This window comes from Hibiscus syriacus, unplaced genomic scaffold (genome assembly GCF_006381635.1).
Source record: "Hibiscus syriacus cultivar Baekdansim isolate YM2019G1 unplaced genomic scaffold, ASM638163v2 tig00116965_pilon, whole genome shotgun sequence".
Lineage (NCBI taxonomy): Eukaryota > Viridiplantae > Streptophyta > Magnoliopsida > Malvales > Malvaceae > Hibiscus > Hibiscus syriacus.
In genome coordinates this window covers 1,589,152-1,603,707 of record NW_024063490.1, presented here as the reverse complement: position 1 = coordinate 1,603,707, position 14,556 = coordinate 1,589,152, and positions in this window count along the sequence as shown.

The following is a 14,556-nucleotide window of genomic DNA, read 5'->3' as shown; positions in this document are numbered from 1 at the left end:
AAGTTGAGCCCGCTCCTTTTGTGAAAACCTCTTCTGGTCTTTCCAACTTCTTGAATTCCGATTTTCCTCCTTAATTTGAGGATTTTGTGAAGATCATGCAAATCATTAGATTTTGTGAAGATCATGCAAATCATTAGATTTTGAACCTCTTTAATCCAATTCTTCAACTTGATATGAAAATATCTACACATTTTCATATCATCCTCTCTTTCCCAAGTAATGTCATTGACATTATGATTTTGCTAAATCACTTTGACTAGAGAAATCATCTTGTTACGCAGTTCTTTGATTTCTTGAGCTAAGATTCGAATTGATTCTTCTTCAAAAATCAAATCTGGTCAGATCTCAATTTCCTCTGATGAAATGACATATGAAAGATCTGATCGATACTTTCTAAGCATCGACACATGAAATTTTTTTTGCACTTTGTTCAACTCTGTATCTTAATTACCTCCAGAGTTAATGATAACTGATAAACCATTAGTCCAACTCTTTTTAATATCTCATAAGGTCCAATGAATCTTGGATTTAGTTTTCCTTTACACTCAAAACACCAAATTTTTTTTCCAAGGCGATACTTTAAGAAAAACTTTATCACCTTCATAAATTTCAATCTCTTTTCACTTCAAGTCTACATAGGACTTTTGTCGATCAAATATCATCTTGAGGTTATCTTTACTTTATCCTCAACCTCTTTCAATAAATTTGGGTCAACAAGATTTCGATCTTTAACTTGAACCAATTTAATGGTGTTCTACATTTTCTCCCATATAAAACTTCATACGGAGCCATCTTAATGTTCAGTTGATAACCGTTATTATAGGAAAATTATACTAAAATCAAATACTTTTTCCCCCTGATTCCTTGGAATCAATCACACATGCACTCATCATATCTTCTAATAACTGAATAATACTTTCTGACTTACCATTAACCTGTGGATGAAAGATCATACTGGAATTTAATCAAGTACCCAAAACTTTATGTAAAGATTTCCAAAATCTTAAAGTGAACTTTGGATCTCTGTTGGATATAATGGATACTGATAATCCTTGCAATCGAACAATCTCATTGATATACATCTCTATATATTTATCTATTGAGCAATCCATTCACATCGGAATGAAATGTGTCGATTTAATTAACCGATCACTATCACCCAAATAAAATCTTTTTTTATTTGATATCAAAGATAACCCTGTAACAAAATCCGTAGTGACTCTTTACTATTTCCTCTCTGGAATATAAATTAGTTGTAACAATTACGAAAGAACTTTATGCTCAGCTTTTACTTGTTGACATGACAAACATGTAGCTACAACTCAATAATATTTCTTTTCATACATGGTCACCAAAATGACTCTTTACATCATGATACATTTTGTTTCTACCTGGATGCATAGTCAGTGGACTATAATGTGCCTCAGAAAGAATATCTTTCTTCAACTCATCATTATGAGGAATTCAAATTCTTCCTCGGTAAAATAGACACCCATCAGAATTGACTTCAAAGTCTTTAGTCTCATTTTTTTCCACCAGTGAAATATTTTTTTAATCATCTCTCATTTTTTTCACTTTTTCTTTTCTTATATTTTTCTATATTTTTTATTTTATTATTTTTTTTGTTCTGTTTTTTTTTCTCTTTTTCTTCTTTCTTTTTCTGTTTCTTGTTTTTAATATAATATTTTTTAGCTCTTATGCCATATGCCTAGACAACATGACTAAGAAAATCAACTTCTGATAGCCAAAACTCACACTTTGATAGTTTAGCATATAAATTTTTATCTTTAAGTATTTCGAATACATTATATGCATTTCGACTAAGTCTAGTGCATCACAAAGACATTTTAGAAAACCGTTATCCAATCAATATAAAACCACATTATTCATGACATGAAATTATAATAAATTATACTATTAAAACTCAACTCTTAAATATAAAACCAATCAGTAATAAATTAATTTAAAACATATCTTAACAATCAAAACCACGATAAACTAAATAGTAATAGCAAAAGTAGCATCATTATAAAATCCAATACTTTAAAATAGGTCCATGTCACCAGAATAAAGTCAACTTGCAAGTTTAAAATATTACAATCAGATATACTTCAAGAGATATGTTGATCCTCCAAGTGCTCGAACCGAGGTATCTAACCAACAGTATCTGAAAGGGGAAAAACATTTTCGAAAGGTTAGCTAGGCTCAGTGTGTCCCTACATTACCATAAAATCATAATAGGTACATTAAACAAATCATAGTCCAGTAAATCTCACAAATTTGTAAAAGAGTTTAACTTTTGAAAATCATAGTTTAAACCCTTTTCTGGTACACCATCAGTAGTTCCCAAAATTATTTTCCATATAGCTTACTTTATGCACATAGAAAAAAGAAAGCCAACTTAAGGATAGGCTATGAAGCTTGTATCCTTAAGCCCAAGTCAATAAGTCCATATAGCTTACCCTAAGCACACAACAAAGGAAAACCGACCTAATGATACCTCTCTCTCAAATTACGATACATCTTATCTCCACTGGGGTGTATAGCATATGGACTACTATGAGCCTCCGTGAGGATAGTCTGCCTCAACTCAGCATCATCCGGCACAGAATACCGACCTTTGAAGCATAAAACTTCATCCTGATCAAAGGCGTAATCTGAGCTTGTCCCTTGCTCTACTTGCTCAAAGATGGAAAGCAAGGAGCTATCAAGGGACTGCTTAGCTTTGATCTCATCAACCAAGGTCGGCTTAACTTGTAATTCTGCTAATAGAGTGCCATCGTCATATAAATTCATCCTGGCCATTAAAGATCTCAACTCTGTTACTGTCTTTCGACTCAAAGTATCCGCTACAATATTAGCTTTACCAGGGTGATAATCAATCACGCAATCATAATCCTTTAGAAGCTCTAGCCAGCGTCGCTGTCTCAAATTAAGCTCCTTCTGCGTCAGAACATACTTTAAACTCTTATGATTCGTGAAAATGTAACACTTCTCTCTATAAAAATAGTGTCTCCAAATCTTCAAGGCAAAAATCATTGCTGCTAACTCCAAATCGTGAGTAGGATAATTACACTCATGCGGTCACAGCTGATGGGATGCATAAGCCACTACCTTACCTTCCTGCATTAGAACACAACCGAGTCCTGAGTGTGACGCATCACTATACACAGTAAAATCTTTCCCGAACTCTGGTTGAATCAACACTGGTGCTTGAGTCAATACTGCCTTTAATTTCTCAAAGCTCTCATGTTGTGCCTCACCCCAGTCAAACGACACATTCTTCCTTAACAACTTTGTCAAAGGAGAAGTAATGATCGAGAAGCCCTTAACAAAACGTCGATAATAACCAGCCAAGCCCAAGAAACTACGGATTTCAGAGATATTCTTGGGTCGTTTCCAATTCACAATAGCCTCGATCTTGCTTGGATCGACCTGAATACCTCGCGCAGAAATAATATGCCCCAGAAACGAAACTTCTTGAAGCCAAAATTCACACTTGCTTAGTTTGGCATATAGACGATGATCTCTCAAAGTCCGCAGAACGATTTTCAAATGCTCGTCATGCTCTGCCTCAGTACGAAAATAGATCAGAATATCATCAATAAAGACCAACACAAATTGATCCAAATATGGTCGGAACACCCGATTCATCAAATCCATGAAACCTGCAGGAGCATTCATCAACCCAAAAGGCATCACTAAGAATTCATAATGACCATATCTAGTGCGAATGGCCGTCTTGGCAACATCAGATCTTTTAACTTTCAATTGATAATTACTCGAACGAAGATCAATCTTAGAGAATACAGTAGCTCCTCGCAACTGATCAAATAAGTCATCAATCCTGGGTAGTGGATATTTATTCTTGACCGTCATCTGATTCAACTTTTGATAGTCAATACATAATGTTAGCGACCCATCCTTCTTTTTCACGAACAGAACTGGAGCTCCCCATGGTGAAGTACTATGCCGAATAAATCCTCGATCGAATAATTCTTGCAATTGGACCTTCAACTCCTTAAGTTCTTTTGGAGCCATACGATAAGGTGCCATAGAAATAGGTGCAGATCCCGGATAAGTCTCTATCTCGAACTCTACCTCTCTATCAGGAGGTAAACCAGGCAACTCCTCTGGAAAGACATCAGGAAACTCGTTAACTGTGCGGATCTCTTCGATCGTGGACAATGAACCTTTAGTGTTCAAAATACAAGCAATGAAAGTCTCATACCCCTTCCGGATCATACGATCAATTTCCATCGCTGAAACTATATTGGAGAGATAGCCATGCCATTCACCAATTACCACAACGGTCCGACCATCTGAAGTCTTTAGAGTAGCCCGCTTGTATTCGCAATCCAGATTTACCTTGTGTTTATTCAACCAATCCATCCCAAGAATTTGATCGAACTCCTCTAAAGGAAGTTCCATAAGATCAGCGAGAAAAATTTCTCCCTGAACCTTGAGAGGACAACGCCGAAATACTTTATTCACTAATACCGCTTGTCCTACTGGACTCGTAACTGTAACATTATTTTCAGTGTTCTCGATCGGAATCTGAAGGTTTCGAGATACCGAGCTCGATACATAGGAGTGAGTGGATCCATTGTCCAGTAATGCAAAGTATGGGATAGAATAAATAGTAAATGTACCTGCAATAACCTCAGGCTCATCTCTGTCATCCCGACGTCTAGTGGCATAAACCAAAGCTGGTTGTCTAGCCTCAGAAATTGTTGGCCCTCTATTTTGCTGAGGTCGGGCTCTACTGTCAGTCCTGGACGCTGAACCACGAGCCTTTACTTGGCTATGATCTCTAATTGGAGTCTGTACTGTAGTCTGAGAACGCACAGGAGTCTGAGTAGCGGTCTGCTCAAACGAAGCTAGCTGAGGACAATCCCTCCGAAAATGACCACTAGATCCACACTGATAGTAAAGACCCATCTTCTTACGACACTCTCCTGTGTGTTGTTTACCATAAAACTCATAGAGGAACCCATGATAATACGACGAGGAACCGCCTCGACTGCCAACTAACGGTGAGGATGCTGCAGGCCTGAAATGTGTATTGCTTCTCTGAGGGACTGAAGTACGAGTCCTTTTCCCGGACTGTGCTGATGACTCCATCGGGCCTGAAAATTTCTTAGATCGTTCCTGTTCAACACGCTCTCTACCAGAAGCTAAAACCTCCACCTCTTCAGCATCTTTGGCTCTGCCCACCAGCACATTAAATATCTCATCCTGATGGGTTACAACTTGCCTACTCAGCTCGTATCTGAGTCCAAGGGCAAATTTACGACATCGATCTCTCTTAGTAGGTACCATACTGAATCCATACTTCAACAACTTCAAGAACTCGATCTCATACTCAGAAATAGTCATGTCTCCCTGAACCAGGTCTTGAAACTGTTGACGTCTCTGAGCTAAGTAGCGCTCTCCCAAAAAACGACTCCGAAAGCGATCCTTAAAGAAATTCCAGGTCAAACGATCGGTAGGAACACTACTGGTCACTGACTCCCACCAAGTGTAGGCATTGCCATCTAACATCGCCACAACACCCTGATATCTCTTAGTTGAGTCTAAACCCAACTGATCCATGCGTCTCTCTATATCCTGGAGCGAATCCTCAGCTTCAGTAGGAGCTCCACCAATCTGTCCCCCAAAAGTTCTAACTCCATTGGCAACCAAAGTCTGCGAAATAGGAACCTCTGATACAACACCAGTAGCTCTGACTGCTCCCCTGTATCAACTGCAGAAATTATCTACCAAAATTCTCATCCAAAGCAACTCCGGTAGACTCTGACTCAATATTGGTCGCTCCTATGATCGATGTAGTCATGCCAATACCAGCGGCATGAGGCAGATTCGTTGGGGTCGTAGGAGCAGGATCACCTATCAGAGGTGGGGGATCTACCCATATCTCATCAATCGGATCTGCAAATCTAGCCACTCGACCTCGTCCACGGCTAGTTCGACGACTACGTCTAGCACTCATTTTGATGGATCTCAAGTTTACTACAGAAAATAAAACTTAGGGTTAGATAAGCACTTGGAGTCTCGAACAAAATTTAAAAATCTTAATAATTTTGTGACATGGCCTTTGTAACTTGTTTAGTAAAATATTTCAAAACTGTATTTTCAATATGGACTCATACACGGCGGCGCGTGTGGCGCGTGGGACGTCCTCCGGGGCCCTAAAAATTACGTAAAAGTTTCTAAATTTTATTTTAAGCGATTTCGAGATACTTACAAAGATCGGTTCAAATTTTTGAACGGCGGAGAGCTCGATTTCAACTCGGCCGAATCTTTGACTGCTCCACCTCCTCACGCGCCGCCGTCGACGGTGAACAAGGTTGACACCGGCAGAATCGAAACGGCACAAGGAACACGATGGTGCAGGAGGTGTCGTAAACAGAGCAACGATCGGCGGTGAATTTAAGATTTTCCCGGCGATAGAGCTAACAAAAACGTCAAGACTTTGACTATAAATTCCCGACGTTTGACAGTGATTCGCTTCAATTAAATTGAAGGATTTGTTCCACGCTCGATGATGAACACAACGGTGGTTTTAAAATGACGATCGGAATTTGGACGACGTCAGAATCGGAGTTGGAAACGGCGTATGGGAAAGAAAAATTGGGAGCATTTTGGTTCTGAAAATCAGAACCAAATGCACGCTTATAATCACCCAAAGCTGCCGATAGTTTTAGGGTAAATTCAAGGCTTGGTCCCTGGATTTCCTTTACTTCTAAAATGGCCTATAAACTCTCATAAATTTTAATTTAGTCACCAATAATTTACCAATTTTCATAATTAACCTCCAATTTCAATTAAATATTATTTTGTAAATATTCGGGTTGTTACAATTCTCCCCCTCTACAAGAAATTTCGTCCTCGAAATTTACCTTATGAGAACAGTTGAGGAAACTGAGCCTCCATTGACTCCAATGTCTCCCAAGTAGCTTCTGAGAGGCCTCGGTTACTCCATTGAACTTTGACCATTGGAATACGCCTATTCCGAAGAACTCGCTCATCTCTTTCTAAGATTTGAATGGGCTCCTCCTCATATGATAAATTAGGTCTCAACTCTACTTCCTCAACCTGAATGATGTGACTTGGATCTGGATGGTATCGCCTTAACATAGACACATGAAAACATCATGAATACGACTAAGATGGGAAGGCAACTCGAGCTGATAAGCAACAGGTTTAACTTTCTTCAGAATACGATACGGCCCAATAAATCGCGGACTCAGTTTACCCTTACGTCCAAATCTCAATACTTTCTTCCAGGGTGAAACTTTTAAAAAGACCTGATCTCCAACCTCAAACTGTATATCTTTCCTTCTCTGATCTATAAAAGATTTCTGCCTATCAAATGCCTCTCTCAGACGGTCACGGATCAATCTGACTGTGTCCTCTGTCTCCCGCACTAACTCAGGTCCCAAAGTCTTCCTATCACGCAACTCAGTCCAACAAATCGGGGTGCGACACCTACGCCCATAGAGTGCTTCATAGGGTGTCATACGAATGCTGGTCTGGTAACTGTTATTATAAGCGAATTCAGCCAAAGGCAAAAAGTTCTCCCAGCTACCATGAAAATCAATTACACAACCCCGTAACATATCCTCCAGAATCTGAATTACTCTCTCAGATTGACCATCAGTTTGTGGGTGAAAGGAGGTACTATAATCCAATCTCGTACCTAAAGCCATATGTAGCGCCTTCCAAAATCTCGAAGTAAATCTCGGATCTCGATCTGAAATGATAGATAACGGAACACCATGCAATCTAACAATCTCTGAAATATACAACCTCGCCAACTTGTCCAACGTATAATTTACCCATACAGGAATGAAGTGAGCTGACTTTGTAAGTCTGTCAACAATCACCCAAATTGAGTCCTTTTTCGAAGGAGTCGTAGGTAAACCAGTAACAAAATCCATAGTAATATGCTCCCATTTCCATTCAGGAATCTTGATAGGTTGTAACAAACCTGATGGACGTTGATGTTCCGCCTTAACCTGCAGACAAGTCAAACACCTTGCCACAAAATTCGAGATGTCTTTCTTCATGCCGACCCAATGATACCTCTCTCTCAAATTCCGATACATCTTATCTCCACCGGGGTGCATAGCATATGGACTACTATGAGCCTCCATAAGGATAGTCTGCCTCAACTCAGCATCATCCGGCACACAATACCGACCTTTGAAGCATAAAACTTCATCCTGATCAAGGGCGTAATCTGAGCTTGTCCCTTGCTCTACTTGCTCAAAGATGGAAAGCAAGGAGCTATCAAGGGGCTGTTTAGCTTTGATCTCATCAACCAAGGTCGGCTTAACTTGTAATTCTGCTAACAGAGTGCCATCGTCATATAAATTCATCCTGGCCATTAAAGATCTCAACTCTGTTACCGTCTTTCGACTCAAAGCATCCGCTACAATATTAGCTTTACCAGGGTGATAATCAATGACGCAATCATAATCCTTTAGAAGGTCTAGCCAGCGTCGCTGTCTCAAATTAAGCTCTTTCTGGGTCAGAAGATACTTTAAACTCTTATGATACGTGAAAATATAACACTTCTCTCCATAAAGATAATGTCTCCAAATCTTCAAGGCAAAAATCACTGCAGCTAACTCCAAATCATGAGTAGGATAATTACCCTCATGTGGTCGCAGCTGACGGGATGCATAAGCCACTACCTTACCTTCATGCATTAGAACACAACCGAGTCCTGAGTGTGACGCATCACTATACACAGTAAAATCCTTCCCGGACTCTGGTTGAATCAACCCTGGTGCTTGAGTCAATACCGCCTTTAATTTCTCAAAGCTCTCCTGTTGTGCCTCACCCCAGTCAAATGGCACATTCCTCCTTAACAACTTTGTCAAAGGAGAAGCAATGATCGAGAAGCCCTCAACAAAACGTCGATAATAACCAGCCAAGCCCAAGAAACTGTGGATTTCAGAGATATTCTTGGGTCGTTTCCAATTCACAATAGCCTCGATCTTGCTTGGATCGACCTGAATACCTCGCGCAGAAATAATATGCCCCAGAAACGACACTTCTTGAAGCCAAAATTCACACTTGCTTAGTTTGGCATATAGACGATGCTCTCTCAAAGTCCGCAAAACGATCTTCAATTGCTCGTCATGCTCTGCCTCAGTACGAGAATAGATCAGAATATCATCAATAAAGACCACCACAAATTGATCCAAATATGGTCGGAACACCCGATTCATCAAATCCATGAAAGCTGCAGGAGCATTCATCAAACCAAAAGGCATCACTAAGAATTCATAATGACCATATCTAGTGCGAATGGCCGTCTTTGCAACATCAGATCCTTTAACTTTCAATTGATAATAACCCGAACGAAGATCAATCTTAGAGAATACAGTAGCTCCTCGCAACTGATCAAATAAGTCATCAATCCTGGGTAGTGGATATTTATTCTTGACCATCATCTGATTCAACTTCCGATAGTCAATACATAATCTTAGCGACCCATCATTCTTTTTCACGAACAGAACTGGAGCTCCATATGGTGAAGTACTTTACCGAATAAATCCTCGATCGAATAATTCTTGTAATTGGACCTTCAACTCCTTAAGTTCTTTTAGAGCCATGCGATAAGGTGCCATAGAAATAGGTGCAGATCCCGGATAAGTCTCTATCTCGAACTCTACCTCTTTATCAGGAGGTAAACCAGGCAACTCCTTTGGAAAGACATCAGGAAACTCGTTAACTGTACGGATCTCTTCGATCGTGGACAATGAACCTTTAGTGTTCAAAATACAAGCAATGAAAGTCTCATACCCCTTCCGGATCATACGATCAATTTCCATCGCTGAAACTATATTGGAGAGATAGCCACGCCGTTCACCAATTAACACAACGGTCCGACCATCTGAAGTCTTTATAGTAGCCCGCTTGTATTCGCAATCCAGAATTACCTTGTGTTTATTCAACCAATCCATCCCAAGAATTAGATCGAACTCCTCTAAAGGAAGTTCCTTAAGATCAGCGAGAAAAATTTCTCCCTGAACCTCGAGAGAACAACGCCGAAATACTTTATTCACTAATACCGCTTGTCCTACTGGACTCGTAACTGTAACAGTATTTTCAGTGTTCTCGATTGGAATCTGAAGTTTTCGAGATATCGAGCTCGATACATAGGAGTGAGTGGAGCCATTGTCTAGTAATGCAAAGTATGGGATAGAATAAATAGTAAATGTACCTGCAATAACCTCAGGCTCATCTCTGTCATCCCAACGTCTAGTGGCATAAACCAAAGCTGGTTGTCTAGCTTCAGAAACTGTTGGCCCTTTATTTTGCTGAGGTCAGGCTCTACTGTCAGTCCTGGACGCTGAACCACGAGCCTTTACTTGGTTACGATATCTAATTGGAGTTTGTACTGTAGTCTGAGAACGCACAGGAGTCTGAGTAGCGATCTGCTCAAACGAAGCTAGCTGAGGACAATCCCTCCGAAAATGACCACTAGATCCACACTGATAGCAAAGAACCATCTTCTTACGACACTCTCCTGTGTGTTGTTTACCACAAAACTCATAGAGGAACCCATGATAATACGACGAGGAACCGCCTCGACTGCCAACTAACGGTGAGGATGCTGCAGGCCTGAAACGTGTATTGCTTCTCTGAGGGACTGAAGTACGAGTCCTTTTCTCGGACTGTGCTAATGACTCCATCGGGCCTGAAAATTTCTTAGATCGTTCCTGTTCAACACGCTCTCTACCAGAAGCTAAAACCTCCACCTCTTCAGCATCTTTGGCTCTGCCCACCAGCACATCAAATATCTCATCCTGATGGGTTACAACTTGCCTACGCAGCTCGTATTTGAGTCCAAGGGCAAATTTACGACATCGATCTCTCTTAGTAGGTACCATACTGAATCCATACTTCAGCAACTTCAAGAACTCGATCTCATACTCAGAAACAGTCATGTCTCCCTGAACCGGGTCTTGAAACTACTGACGTCTCTGAGCTAAGTAGCGCTCTCCCAGAAAACGACTCCGAAAGCGATTCTTAAAGAAATTCCAGGTCAAACGATCGGTAGGAACACTACTGGTCACTGACTCCCACCAAGTGTAGGCATTGCCATCTAACATCGCCACAACACCCTGATATCTCTTAGTTGAGTCTAAACCCAACTGATCCATGCGTCTCTCTGTATCCTGGAGCTAATCCTCAGCTTCAGTAGGAGCTCCACCAATCTATCCCCCAAAAGTTCTAACTCCATTGGCAATCAAAGTCTGCGAAATAGGAACCTCTGATACAACACCAGTAGCTCTGACTGCTCCCTGTATCAACTGTAGAAATAGTCTACCAAAATTCTCATCCAAAGCAACTCCGGTAGACTCTGACTCAATATTGGTCGCTCCTATGATAGGTGTAGTCATACCAATACCAGCGGCATGAGGCAGATTCGTTGGGGTCGTAGGAGCAGGATCACCTATCGGAGGTGGGGGATCTACCCGTATCTCATCAATCGGATCTGCAAATCTAGCCACTCGACCTCGTCCACGGCTAGTTCGACGACTACGTCTAGCACTCATTTTTATGGATCTCAGGTTTACTATAGAAGATAAAACTTAGGGTTAGATAAGCACTTGGAGTCTCGAACACAATTTAAAAATCTTAATAATTTTGTGGCATGGCCTTTGTAACTTGTTTTGTAAAATATTTCAAAACCGTATTTTCAATATGGACTCATACACGGTCTGAGGGTTAAAAACCAAAGACTCTGATACCAATAAATGTAACCCCCTAGACCCGGCCTATGCGTTTCGACTAAGTCTAATGGATCACAAAGACATTTTCCAAAACCGTTATCCAATCAATGTAAAACCACATTATTCATGACATGAAATTATAATAAATTATACTATTAAAACTCAACTCTTAAATATAAAACCAATCAGTAATAAATTAATTTAAAACATATCCTAAAAATGAAAACCACGATAAACGGAATAGTAATAGCAAAAGTATCATCTTTATAAAATCCAATACTTTAAAATAGGTCCATGTCACCAGAATAAAGTCAACTTGCAAGTTTAAAATATTACAATCAGATATACTTCAAGAGATATGTTGATCTTCCAAGTGCTCGAACCGAGGTATCTAACTAACAGTATTTTAAAGGGGAAAACATTTTTGAAAGGTGAGCTAGGCTCAGTGTGTCCCAACATTACCATAAAATCACAATAGGTACATTAAACATATCATAGTTCAGTAAATCTCACAAATTCGTAAAAGAGTTTAACTTTTGAAAATCATAGTTTAAACCCTTTTCTGGTACACCATCAGTAGTTCCCAAAGCACACAGCAAAGGAAAGCCGACTTAAGGATAGGCTATGAAGCTTGTATCCTTAAGCCCAAGTCAATAAGTCCATATAGCTTACCCTAAGCACTCAGCAAAGGAAAGCCGACCTAATGAAACATCTTGGGGCCCTCAAGAGTCACATTAGGCCTGTTTATTAGCTTGATCAGAGCTATACAATTGTAGTTCAATCCATCCAAAAATCAATATCCATATACCAGTCATCAAAGTCCATAAATCATCAACAATAAATCGGTGTACCAACAATAATAATCCATAGATTTCAATGTACCATATTTCAAAACATATAAAACCATTATGTAGTAAACAGGAACACACCTCGATAATGGGTTCAGATAGTAGATCTACTGATTGCTGGTTTCACCACGCTCTGTTACAGTTTTCGAACGGGTGAATACTGGTATACGTGGTTTAACTGATCTAGAAGAGCTGGGTCGAGCTGTCGAACGATCCGGAGAGCCTCTTGTACCTTCAAACAATAATAATTAATCAGCCCCAAATCTTACTTAATTGTTTAAAGCTAAAATTCTTAAGTATATAATCATTTTTTGGGTTTGACTATCATTTTGGGGTATTTTGAGTCTGAATTTGGCCAAACGGATTACGGAATCGGATTCAGGACGTCGAAAAACATAAAGTATGAATTTTCGAAAATTCAGATTCTTGGTCAAAGTAAAATTCAACCACTTTGACCGTCAATTTGGAGGCCTTCGGGTTTGAATTTGACGAAACGGACTTCGTAAACGGATTCGGGACATCGAAAACTATCAGAATAGGTATACTCGGAAAAGCTTTACGGTCGTTTAAGGGTCGATCAAAGCCATTTTAAGTTTTGGTCAAAGAAAGTCAACGGTCAACGGTCGGGTCGGGTCAGTTGGGTCGGGTCAGACCGGTCAAACCAGTTCGAATCGGTCAAAACCGGTTGAAAACCTATCAGACAGGTTTTCTAGCCCTCCACTCTCCCTGCGACAGCGCGTGTGGCGTGTGGGACGTCCTCCGGGGCCCTAAAAATTACGAAAAAATTTCTAAAAATTATTTTAAGCGATTTCGAGATACTTACAAAGATCGGTTCAAATTTTTGAACGGCGGAGAGCTCGATTTCAATTCGGCCGAATCTTTGACTGCTCCACCTCCTCACGCGCCGCCGTCGACGGCGAACAAGGTTGACACCGACGGACGAAAAATGGCACAAGGAACACGATGGTGTAGGAGGTGTCGTAAACGGAGCAACGGTCGGCGGTGAATTTAAGATTTTCCCGGCGATAGAGCTAACAAAAACGTCGAGACTTTGACTGTAAATTCCCGACGTTTGGCAGCGTTTCGCTTCAATTAAATTGAAGGATTTGTTCCACGCTCGATGATGAACACAACGGTGTTTTAAAATGACGATCGAAATTTGGACGGCGTCGAAATCGGAGTTGGACACGGCGTATGGGAAAGGAAAATTAGGAGCATTTTGGTTTTGAAAATCAGAACCAAATGCACGCTTATAATCACCCAAAGCTGCCGACAGTTTTAGGGTAAATTCAAGGCTTGGTCCCTAGATTTCCTTTACTTCTAAAATGGCCTATAAACTCTCATAAATTTTAATTTAGTCACCAACAATTTACCAATTTTCACAATTAACCTCCAATTTCAATTAAATATTATTTTGTAAATATTCGGGTTGTTACACATCATGTATCTTTGTATTTGACTATACCCGAGTGTCATCAATACATACCACCTTAAACTGATCTAAGTAAGGTTGATATACTCAATTCATCAAAATCCATGAATGCTGCTAGAGCATTTTTCAAACCAAACGGCATTAGTACGAACTCGTAGTGTCTATAACATGTTGTGAAAACTATATTTGAAACATATTCCTCTTTAAAATTTAACTGGTGATATCACATTCGAATATCAATTTTAGAAAAAATTGCTGCTCCTTTTAAGCTGACCAAACAAGTCATAAATCCTTAAAATAGGATATTTGTTCTTGATAGTTACTCTGTTTAACTATCGATAATCTATGTATAATCGCATATATCCATTTTTTATAAACAACACTGATTCACCCCAATGTGAACTACTCGGTCTAATACATCCTCAATCTATCAATTCTTGCAATTGGTTCTTTATTCTCTTAGCTCAATCACAACAAAAAATTTCGTCTTTCCTTTGTAATTCTATTATTAGCTCTAATA